The sequence below is a fragment of the Crocuta crocuta genome, unplaced genomic scaffold (assembly GCF_008692635.1).
Source record: "Crocuta crocuta isolate KB4526 unplaced genomic scaffold, BGI_CrCroc_1.0 scaffold31, whole genome shotgun sequence".
Lineage (NCBI taxonomy): Eukaryota > Metazoa > Chordata > Mammalia > Carnivora > Hyaenidae > Crocuta > Crocuta crocuta.
The window spans coordinates 4,359,310-4,372,090 of record NW_027528362.1 but is presented as its reverse complement, the minus strand read 5'-3'; the positions used below and the strand labels follow the sequence as shown (position 1 = coordinate 4,372,090).

Below are 12,781 nucleotides of genomic sequence, written 5' to 3'. Positions count from 1 at the left end.
TCAAAATAAAAATGTAGCAAAGACAAGACACAAGATCCCTAACAATTCCTTCTTTCTCACTTAATTCTCTTAAAATATACTTATTAAAATAAAAGACACACAGATGTTATTATTTATAAGAATAACTGTATCCATATATACGTATACAGACTTTATGTATACCTATTTCCACAATGGTGTGATCATACAGTCTAGAAGCAAAGATATGCTATTGGATACATAATGAAATGTCAGCTGGACATACATTATGAACTCACTTGTGTTTCTGGGTTTAGTGGCCTCCGGGTCCATAGAGCTCATTTCAGTACCTGGGAAGGAGGAAGGATGGCTTGGGTCTCTCACCTGACAGTGCTGTGTGAGTAAGTTAGAGCTGCTCACTAGGCTGGAGTATTTAACCTGTCTGAACTTTAGCTGCCAAACTATAATACGGTAAAACTCTATCAAAAGGTGCTATAATATTTTTTAATGTTTTTAATGTTTATTTTTGAGAGAGAGAAAGACAGAGTACAAGTAGGGGAGGGACAGAGAGAAGGAGGGAGACACAATCTGAAGCAGGCTCCAGGATATGAACTGTCAGGGTGCTATAATATTTAAAAAATTAACATATAAAAATCTCTACCAATATTCCTATCTGTCATGGTAGGTCCTAAACATTGTCTCCCTTCTCCTGTTTCTAATGGTTCCACTATCCTTAAATGAGGTTTAAAAATAAGGTCAGATAATCATGCTATTAAAAAACTAGGTGNGACCCTCCCCTGCTCACGCTGTCTCTCTCTCTCTCCTAGAAATAAATAAAACATTAAAAAATTAAATAAATAAATAAATAAATAAAAAAACTAGGTGATAAAGATCCGTGAAGCAGAAAGGCTATAGTTTTGATAAGAGCAGCATTTTAAATTGATCTGTCTAGGTAATTAGCCATTAACTCCCTGAGTGGCTCAGTCAGTTAAGCAACTGACTTCAGCCTAGGTCATGATCTTGCTGTTCCTAAGTTCAAGCCCCGCTTCAGGCTCTGTGCTAACAGCTCAGAGCCTGGAGCCTGTTTCAATTTTTTTGTCTCCCTCTCCCTCTGCTCCTCCCCCACTCACACCCTGTCTCTCTCTCTCTCTCAAAAATAAATAAAACATTAAAATTTAAAAACGTAAAATAATCTATCACTTCTTCCCAAATTAAATATCTATCTCCTTATGTAATGAAAGAGTTCCAAAAGAAGCTCCCAATAGATAGTTGTACAAATGTTTTGTGCTAAAAATACCTTTTAAAACTAATAAAAATATTTGCTTTCACATGGTTTCTAAATTCAAAAGTTTAAAATAAGTCAATGTTCGGGGCACCTGGGTGGCTTAGTCGGTTGGGCGTCCGACTTTCGCTTAGGTCATAATCTCGCAGTTCGTGGGTTCGAGCCCCGCGTCGGGCTCTGTGCTGACTACCAGCTCAGAGCCTGGAGTCTGTTTCAGTCTGTGACTCCCTCTCTCTCTCTGACTCTCCTCTGCTCATGCTGTCTCTCTCTCTCTCCTAGAAATAAATAAAACATTAAAAAAAATTTTTTTTTAAAAAGTCAATGTTCAATTATAAAAGTTTTATTTGTTAAAATGGAAAGTTAGAGCCTGTAAGGAAAGATTTTTAATGACAGGCACTTAAAATCTGTATTTGATATTGATTTTAAATCAATAGGGGTGACAGAATGAAACTATAATTGTCATCTTTAGGGGAATCTGAGAAAATAACCTAATATACTCAAATCATGCAGAGGAGGAACCAGTCTACCACAGTCTAAAGTAAACTATTTTTATGAATGTTTAAACAAAATGTGACAGAATTTTCATTTGATAATAAAAAGGAATGAAATGCTGATACATGCTACTACTACATGGATGAATCTTGAAAACATGCTAACTGAAAAGCCAGTCACAGAGGAACACAAATTATATAGTTCCATTTATAATGAAATGTCCAGAAGAGAAAAGTCCATACCGACAGAAAATAAATTAGTGGCTGCCTTGAGCTAGGGGTGTGGGGAGGGATCGAAGGATTTGAGAGGTAACACGTGGGCTTTCTTATTTGACATGATGACAACGTTCTAAAATTGATTGTGGTGATGGTTACACAGCCCTGGGAATATACTACAAGCCAGTGAATTGTAAAATTTAAATGACTAAATTGTATGGTATGTGAAGTATATCTCAGTAAAACTGTTAAAAAATAAGTAACAAATGAAAACAGAAAGGAGGGGTTTTATTTCAAAAGTCAGAAGCAATATTCTGTGAGAAATTAAAGACGTAGACCTAAGAAATGGGCATATACACCATGTTCATGAATTAAAGAGTTTCAGTATTATTAAGATATAAGTTCTCTCCCAAACTCATCTATATACTCCATGCAATTCCAATCAATATCCCCGTAGGCTTTTTTGTTTTGGTAGCTGATTCTAAAATATATACAGAGAAAATCAAAGGATATAAAATAGTAAAGATAATTTTGAAAAGTTAACAAATTTGGAGAACTCATACCACTTGACTTTAAGATTTCCCATTAAGCTACAGTAAATAAGATACTGGTATAAGAATTAATAGAATGCAATGAGAGTTCAGAGACCCACACATTAATGATTGATTTAAAATAAAAAAAAAGTGCTAAGACATTAAATGCGGAAAGCATAGTTTGTGAATTAATAGTACTAAAACAATAAACATCCACATTCAAAAAAATAAACCCTGACCTCTATCCCACAACATTAAAAAAAAAAAATCGACTCAAAACAATGGAAACTAAATGTAAAACCTAAAACTACAAAACTTCTAGAAAACAAAGAGAGAACATCTTTATCACCATGGTCCAGGCAAAGATTTCTTAGGACACAAAAAATACAAATCTTACCAAAAAAACAGATAAATTAGACTTCATCAAAATTATAAATTTCTGTTTGAAAGACACTGTTAAGAAAACGAAAGTTGAGCCACGAGTTGGGAGAAAATATTTGCAAAACGTGTATCTGATAAAGCACTTGAATTCAAAATCTACAAAGAATTCTCTTCTCTTTTCATGTTTCTTTATTTTTGAGGGAGAGGGAGAGGGAGAAGGAGAGGGAGAAGGAGGGAAGAAGGGGCAGAGAGACAGTGAGACAGAGGATCCCACGCAGGTTCTGCTATAACAGAAGAGTGCCTGATGTGCGGTTTGAACTCATGAACTATGAGATCATGACCGGAACCAAAGTCATAGGTTTAACTGACAGAGCCACCCAGGCACCCCAAGAATTCTTTTTTAACTCAGTAAGAAAACCAACTGAATTTCCTTAAAAATGGGCAAGAGATTTGACCAGATACTTCATTAAGAAAGAGAGATGGATGACAAGCACATCACTGGTTAGTAATTAGGGCAAAACTAAAACTATAGTGAAACAGGGCTATATACCCACTAGAATGGATAAAATGAAAAGGACTGATAATACTAAGTGCTAGGAAACCTGTGAAGTAATTAAAACTTTCATACATTGCTGGTGGGATGCAAAATAGGAGACCTGCTTTAGAAAACCCGAGAGAAGTAAAAAGATACATACACACAAAGACCTGTTTCATGAATGTTCATAGAAGCTTGTTTACGACAGCAGAATACATATAGCAAAATGTTTACATCAGCCTCAAACTGGAAAAATCCCAAAAGTCTAATTAACTAACTGATGGACAAATATGGTATATCCACAAAACTGAAAATTAGCATTAAGCATCTCAAAAGCATTATGCTTTTGGATGGCAAAAAAGGGTATAAACAGAACATAAGCATGGGGACACCCAGGTAGCTCAGTCAGTTAAGCATCCAAATCTTGACTTAGGCTCAGGTCATGATCTCACAGTTTGTGAGACTGAGCCCTGAGTCAAGCTCCAAATTGAGCTTGGAGCCTGCCTGGGATTCTTTCTCGCCCTCTTTCTCTGCCCCTCCCCCATTTGCTCATTCTCTCTCTCTCTCTCTCTCACACACACTCACTCTCACCCTCAAAAAGTAGATAAAAAGATAGGCAGTTAAAAAAAATAAAGGGAAGAAGTGAAACCCTCTCTTAAAAAAAAAAAAAAGAATATGATTCCATCTATAGAACATTCTGGAAAAGGCAGAAATCAGGTTGCTAGGTGCTATGGGTATGAAGATGAGTTTGACTAGGAAAGGGCGTAAGGGAACTTTCTGGGGTGATAGAAATGTTCTAAATCTTTATTTTGGTGATGATGATATAATTATATAGATTTGTCAAAACTCAATAAAACCATACAATTAAAAAAGTAAATTTTATATTAATTATACTTCAGTAAATCTGACTTTCTAAAAACAAGAGCAGAGGGAGAAAATTGAAAGTGATATTTCTGAACTACCTTTATCTACCCTTACTGATAAAAGTAATTTCTCTCCCTGCATCCTCTGCTATTGGATGAATGGATATATATACTAACTTGTGAAGAAGGATAGAAGGAAAGTTCCTTCCAGACAGAAACATGAGGGGAAAAAAGTCCTTTTCAAGTCCCTGTGGATTACATGAAGGAAAGATACAGAGGGCAGGTGGTGATACCAGAAATCGGACACCTCCCCATTTCCTTTTGCATAGATCCTTGGGAAAAGGAAGGAGACAGCAATGGATAGAGAGGGATGAAAACATTCTGACAGGTATCTGGTACCCTAAAAATATCTTGGCTGGAAGTCTACTTCTGGAATATAGTCTAGGGAAGGCTGCAGGCTCCTACTAAAGCCCAGTACTTGGTGTCACCACAGTGCTAATTTGGTATGTGAAGCAACAGCACAGCACTGACTGAGGAAGAAGCTGGAAAGATGACCCAAGCACATCATGATAGGAATCCAGAAATTTCTACCTATCTTAGTGAGATAGTGAAGTCTGGGTCAGGAGAAAGACAACATAGTACAAGGGACTCCATGGTGCAGACAAACAGTACCCAGGACTATGGGTGGCAGAGGCCTCCTCAATGCCAAGAAGGAAGAACCATCACCTGACAGTACCCAATCCAATCCTTGAAGCAAAGCCTAGTAAAGACAGTGTGGGTCTGAGCTCTCTTCCTTACCTCGTTATGAGCCAATCCGACCACATACCCAAAAGCCCCTTTTACCTGCACCCAAACTCCACACCTTAGTGGAACCTGGAGGAAAAGAAACCTGAAATACCACAGTATCTGAAAGATAACTGCTTAAATCAAAGGAGCCCAGGATCCTGTTTATTACCAAGTGTTTCCTCCCTCTCCCCTCTTAGTAAAGACAGAGGGCTTATGAGGAAGAGTACGTGTGACAGACATACAGGAACTACATTTCCTTGCACACTTGGGAAGTAATGACATAATTTTGCAATTTTACTGTACACTGAAACAAGGAAACTACCATAGCACCAAATCATAAACTATGAAACATATCTGCAAAATTTAAATGAGGAAAAGAACATCCAGAAAACCATCACAAACAGATTTCACCAAGAAGCATAATTCAGAACAACAGATGCAATGATTCTATTGATGCTATTATTAGACAAGTAAAATCTAGACGGCTAATACTTAAAAGCTATTAGGAGAAGCAGGTAGTTTGTACATTTTTAATACCATAGAAATATAGGAAGAGAGTGAAGAATTGTTACTGCTACATGTATAGTTTATACCTAATTCTTTAGTCAAGGGGGACTAAAGCTGCAGATGTGGGATGTAAGTGGCATTTCACTATTACAACACCCAGAAGCTGACGTAAAGACCCACACCCTATATTTTCCATGCCAAAAACTAATGGGAAGTGAAATCTAGGACAATGGAAATAACAGATTTGATGAGAGGGTATTACAAGCCTAACAAGGAAAAGCTGTGGGCTGCCCATGCTTAGACCCAAGCACCTACCCTACTGCACATAAATGATGATCAGAAAATAACCAATACTGTATCTTTGCATACAGTTTGCAGAACATATTTTTATCAAGAGAAAAAGGTAAATTAAGACCTTTATAACACAAGATGAACCACTTGAAGAAACACAGGAAGAGTTCAGATAAATAATTCTGCAAAGTCTCAAAGACGGCTGTAGGAAACATGACTCCTCTTTTAAAAAATGAGCTCAAAGAAGAAAAACAAAGGTTCAAAGAAGAGATCATACAACAACAGAAGGAAATGAAAATCAAGCTGGAAGAACTCAGAAAAAAAAATGAAGAGAAAAATAACATTATAGAGATAAAAGCTACTTTACGAAGCAACCAAAAATAGAATCAATGTGACTAAAAAGAAAGATAAGGGCATGGAGAAATCATATAAAGCAGAAAAGACTAGCAATATAAAAACAATTTATAGAGAAGACAATAGATATGAAGGAGGGAGAAATGGGATCCAAAGAATATACAAAAAACTTTTTCAGAAAGGCTTACAAAGAAAAAAGAATCCATGTATATTCAAAGATACGATAGGGTAAAAAACTTTTCAAAATAAATAAAACCTTAAATTTGTAGAATGATGTTGTTTATGGAACTTTAAGGATAAAGAAAGTTTTGTGTTCTACTTAGGCAAAAACAAGAAATCATGAACAGGTAAGGAAAAACCTCAGGTCAGCCTAATTTCTCGAGGGCAAAATTGATATATAAGACCACGGAGCAATGTGGTCTAAGTACTAAAAAAGAAAATGTTGCCCCCAATTTTATAACCAGCCAAGATGTCCTTATATCATAGAAACACATCTTGTAGCTTATAAGAGAACTTAGAACCCCTTCTTTAAAAAAATAAAGGAGGTATCTCTCTATATATTGATATGAAACTATCCCCAAGAAAATACAGACTTGCATATACAGTATGCTCTCATTTGTTAAGGAAAAAACAAACAAAATTTTCTGTGGGGTGTGTGTGTGTGTGTGTGTATGTGTGTGTTTAATGTGTAGAATATCTCTAGACAAATACCAAAGAGGAGTGGAGGGGTTGAGGGACAAAGATAGAAGAGAGGCTTGCTTTTTACTTCAAATCTATTCATATTTTTAAAATTGTGTCCTGTATGTGCATATTATATACTAAAAACTTTAAAAGTGAGGAAAAGCATAAGGGCCTATTTTTCCTCTCTCATAGCAGCATGAAGTCAATATTTACTTTATACCTTTCACTAACAGGCACATACTACACAGTAGATGCTCTTTTAAAACTTCATTTTAGTTAACACAGCAATGCTCATTTCAATTTCTCTGGTCATAGATTTATTAGTTTAATCTACCAAACCCAATTTTACAGTGTATTCTGGACAATCCCTCTGTATCAACTCTTATTTTTCTGAAAATGAGGGACCTGAAGGAGCAATGCTGAAGATCTCTGAGGCTAAAATTCTACGGCTTTATGGTTGCAAACCCCTTTTTTTAAAAGATGCTAGACAGTTAATTTCAGACATGGCAAATTCTAATAATTAGGAAGGGGATTTTGTTTTGCTTGAACATCTATGTTTGGGGTTGGAAGGTTTTAAAACTTTTCCTTTGAAAAACAAAAGTTAATAAATTAAGCCAAATTCAGTGTGGGTATTAAAAAAATAGACCAAGTGTATTGGGGCGCCTGGGTGGCTTAGTCGGTTAAGCGTCCGACTTTCGCTTAGGTCATGATCTCGCGGTTCGTGGGTTCGAGCCCCGCGTCGGGCTCTGTGCTGACTGCCAGCTCAGAGCCTGGAGCCTGTTTCAGTCTGTGACTCCCTCTCTCTCTGACCCTCCCCTGCTCACGCTGTCTCTCTCTCTCTCTCTCCTAGAAATAAATAAAACATTAAAAAAAATTAAAAAAAAAAAACAGACCAAGTGTAAAATGACAAATGACATAATACTCTGGGGCTCAAATAAAATCTCACCCCTTTCAAGGCAGACAACAGCATGGAAATGCTCTAGCACTATGAAAACACTAGAATATTCTAAATTATTTTAAAACTTTATTTAAAAAACAACCCAAAGACACAAATCTCAGTTTACAAACACTAATCGAGACATAAAGATTTCATGTCTTTAGCTTAAATGGACCTACGACTCAAATGCACCAAATTTATATTAATTATCATAGTAATTCTGACCTACACTCTTGGAAGAATGACCTCCTCTTTTCTTTACCAAAATTGAAGCCACAAGACATAAGTTCTCTTATATTTTGGCATCATCAACTACCTTCTTTCCTTTCCTGATATCTCACACACCAGCTGCTTCCCCTCCACCTTCAAGCACATACAGGACTTCCACATTTTCACAGATGTGCACTTGACCCACTATGCCCTCCAACCACCAAACTACTTGTCTCCTTTTTTCTGACAGGTTCTAGAGCAAGTACTTCATATTTATTTCCCAACAATGTAACTTTTTCCATAACCTCCTACAATCTGGCTGCTAAAACTATTCTGAAAGGTCACAAATCTTCTTAAGTAATTGTATACTCTCTTCTTAATTCTTAATACTCTTCAGGAGGAAAGAAGACCACTTGGAGGAGGTGATCTTTAAGCTAAGGGCTGAAAAGTGAGGATCAGTTGGTAGCAGTGAGTGAGTGAGTGAGTGAGTGAGTGGGTGGGTGGGAATATCCAGAGGGAATATCCCAGAGGGAGCCTCATGTAAAAAGAAAATCCCAGAGGCAAAAAAGAGCTTAGTTCCTATGAAACCACTGTGTGGAGCACAGAAAACAAAGGCGAGCATGGCACTTAGATACAGGGGGAGCAGTGGGAAGCACTAAAGGATTCCAATTAGAGGGTGACACCATCATTTTTATTTTTAAAGATCAGTCTGGCTACAGCTTGAAGAATGAATCAGATGAAGCTAAAGGGAAAACGATGGTGACCAGGTCTAGGGTACTGGCAGTGGGGAGAAGTGGGATACTCAGGAATGGTATAAACTGGTATGACTCCAGTTTATACCAGTTAAGCAACTGACTCTTGGTTTCGGCTCAGGTCACGATTCCACGGTTTCGTGAGTTTGAGCTCTGCATCAGGCTCTGCACTGGCAGTAAGGAACCTGCCTGGGATCCTCTCTCCACCCCTCTCTCTCTGCCCCTCCCCTGCTCACGCTCTCCCTGTCTCTCTCAAAATAAATAAATAAACTTAAAAAATATATCAACATATTAAAATCAAATTAAACAGAGCAAGGTTATGGTAGATAGAATTCATGAAATGCATTTTAACATACACTGTTTTCTGCAAAGTTTCCCCCACCAACAGAGGATTCATTAAGTTGTTCATAAAAGTATTTATGATGTTTAAGACATCACTTCAAAACATGATTTCCTATTTTAAGAATGTGTTCTCCCATATTTAATAATCTCCTGGTAACTTTGTACTCCATTAAAAGCATTTAACTGCATTTATGGTACAAATAATGTTGATGTGGAATATTTTCCATGAGTTGTTTGGAACATTCAGTTTTCCTATCTACGTAATCATAAGGGAAAAAGAAAGTACACACCCAAAATTAATTTGACATTTGAGAGAGATTACTTACATCCTTTACCATTAAAAAACAAAAAAAGCACTTCCTCAGAGGTACCTCATGACACAAATATTATAGCTTCTATTGCAGTAGGCACCTGCTAAACACGTTTTTTCAACAGTAGGAATGTAAAACTTACAAAACAAAATATTTGCCAAAAAGTTTTTCCAAAAATAATAAAAATTGGGGAAGATACAGACTATAAAAAGTGTGTCTGATTCACCATACAATTCTTCTATTTTGTTATACACAAATTTTAAATTCATTTTTATCAAATGTTAAGATTAGCATTGTGCAAAATTAGATCTAAGATAAAAATCAGGTATTCATTCCACTATTTAAAAAGGACTTCAATCATATATTTTGTTTCTATTTCTGAAAACAATATGAAGGATAAAAAAGATCTGTTGATCCCACCATAACTAATTATCAGAAAGGAATGACTAGTGGCTGTCTATTTAACAGGCTTTCATAGCATATCTTAAAAATTACCAGTCTGCACAAAATGTGGGAAAAGATCTGCAGTTTTCTGATTTGACTATCAGGCTGAAAAAGATCCTAGAAAAATATATTCCAACTCAACCCTCTCCTCCTCCTCCTGCACATATAAGGAAATTAAAAAACCATATAAATTATGGAGGCAATAGAAGCCATTACCTTGCAATTCTCAGAGTATTTCACTGAAATCCGCATGTCAAAAGCAAAAGTAACACATGTAATCTAAATATTAAGGTATGATTCTTGTATGTAGCAAACACTCACTGCTTATTTGTACCTTGAAAGACAACTCTAGAGATAAAGATGCTTACTGATTCTTTTTAGTTTTTATCTCATAATTACTGCTAACAAAAATATGATTATTCGCTGTATATTAAATCAATGAAGTATATCCAACACTCCCCAATAACAAAGGAATCTGTAGGCCATGCAGTTAATTACATTGGGATATTAACATGATCTACCATCATTATAGATCACGGACTCCTACATACAACTGCTGCTGAATATATGAAACACAAATAAGCTTTTAAAAAAATTTTGAAGATGTTGACAATAAGAAGCATTTAATTCTCCTAAATTTAGGAAATCTCATAATTTCATTAAGTCACTTTTCAGGTAAAGCATGACAAAAATAACTCAGACATTTTTATTCAATTATAATAATGATTCCTAACATTTTAATATAAAGTATAGCAAATCTTAATGTAGATCTTAAAATGACACAAAAAAGGTAGATATTCATGGGGCACCTGCGTGGCTCAGTGAGTTGAGCGTCTGACTCTTGATTTCAGCTCATGTCATGATCTCATGGTTGGTGAGACTGGGCCCTGCCCAGTGCTCTGCACTGAGTCTGCTGACGTCTCTGCTTGGGATTCTCTCTCTCCCCCTCTCTCTTGCCCCTCCATTGTTCGTGCACTCTCTCTCAAAATAAATAAATAAAACTTTTTAAAGTTAGCATTAAAAAAAGGGTAGGTATTCTTNGTCAGCACAGAGCTCGACACAGGGCTCGAACCCACGGACTGTGAGATCATGACCTGAGCTGAAGTCGGACACTTAACTAACTGAGCCACCCAGGCACCCCAGGGTAGGTATTCTTTATCCTGCTCTCCTATTTACTAAAATATTATTCCGAAATATAGTTATGATACCTCTATTGCCCTTCCATAGGGGAAATGAGATGCTTGCTTTCTGAAAACAAAAACAGACAATCATTTTTCATAAGTTTCTTCTTTATCACTATCACCTTGGAAACAGTCTTTTATTTCTGTCCCAGAGAGACATGTAATAATGACAAAAACATCAAAAGGAATTAGACATAATGATGGTGAAGATCTGTTAATCTGTCACAAAAGATTATATTAAATATGCATGTGTTATAAATGTAATTAAATATATCTCAAAGGATGTGAATTGCAATAACAAATTTTAGGTACTGGTCTTACAATCAGCCAGATTGACTAGTTTCTCTTTAATTATCGCCTCATTAATTGATCAGTAACAACTGTAATTTCAGTTGTACGGTTAAAAAAAATTCTACATTATTTTGTCCACACTTTAATTATAGTAGTAGTTTCTTTTGGATTGGTGTGATAAGGTCATTCTCTGCAGATAATACTGTAAATTATATCACAGCTTAATGAATAACTCAAGGTAGATGAGTTTAACACAAGGAGCAAGTGAAACTGCCTTTACTTCTCCTACCAAACCTATCAAATCAAGGTGGAATCCTGTGTTTTCTATGTAGTATTGTCATCAAAAGTCAATATACCTGTATTTGAACCTCAGGTTCACAAGCTGCCTAACTATTCATGTCTCTGTGCCCTCAAATGTTAAGTCTATGCTGGAGGAATAAAGGCAAGCACTTAGAACAATAGCAGGCTCGTAATAAGCCCTCAGCAAATGCTGGCTGTTGGTATAAGTTCAATGTAATGATACTATGTCCTCCTCCCACAGTAATGAGTATTCTGGATCCATTTTTCAACAAACCTAATTTTGTTTGTTCTTGCATTATACCTCCTCCATCTCCTCCATTATTATTATTATTATTTTTTTTTTTTTTTTAAGAAAGAGCACACAGGTGGGGAAGAGGGTCATGAGAGAATCTCAAGCAGGCTCCATGCTCAGTGCAGAGCCTGACTCAGGGATAGACTGCACGACCTTGGGATCATGACCTGAGCCAAAATCAAGAGTCAGACACTCAACTGCCCCTCATTTTTATCTTATTACTTTCATCTGATTCCTATTAGCATCTCTTTTTGCTTTTCCTGTGTATTTCACTCCCACAGATCCGCTCCCGCCCCACACAACAAAATCCCGTGACCTTAGCTGCTGCCACACCCACACACAGGACCCATGTGGACTACAGGACTTGCACAGTAATGTCTAAGTCCTCCTTCCCCTAAATTCCCATACACTGCACCTGCAACATGCTATTTCCTAACCCTACCTCCTTCTAGTGACTGTTTAGCATTCTAGTTCTACCTTTAAACACATGACTTTATCCTAATAGCTCATTTCTCTGGGCCAGCAACAAATGTNGTTGTGCACTCTTCTCAGCTTCTATGGCCATCAGTGACATGATTTCTAATGGATATACAAAGATATTTATTATCTCTCTCTTATACTGCAGTATCAATAACATAAACTTGTTAGTTTTATGTTTGAATATTAAAACTGTAGTGGCAAATTTACTGCCAAAAGAACTACTGTATAGTTTATGTCCTTAGAACTTCTCGTGAATTGCAAATCTACTATCAGAATATTTTCTAAGCATGAACAAAAAAACCTTTTTTTTTTTTTCCTCATGGTGAGAAGTGAGATACAGGAACCGATGCCCAAGAACTACTC

At 36.5% G+C, this 12,781-nt stretch overlaps 1 protein-coding gene across 2 annotated transcripts in view; it reads right to left on the bottom strand.

Annotated features, from left to right (window-relative positions):
- PCCA (propionyl-CoA carboxylase subunit alpha) overlaps window positions 1–12,781 on the bottom strand; it is a 402,236-nt gene that overhangs the window by 98,213 nt on the left and 291,242 nt on the right. The window lies entirely within an intron of this gene.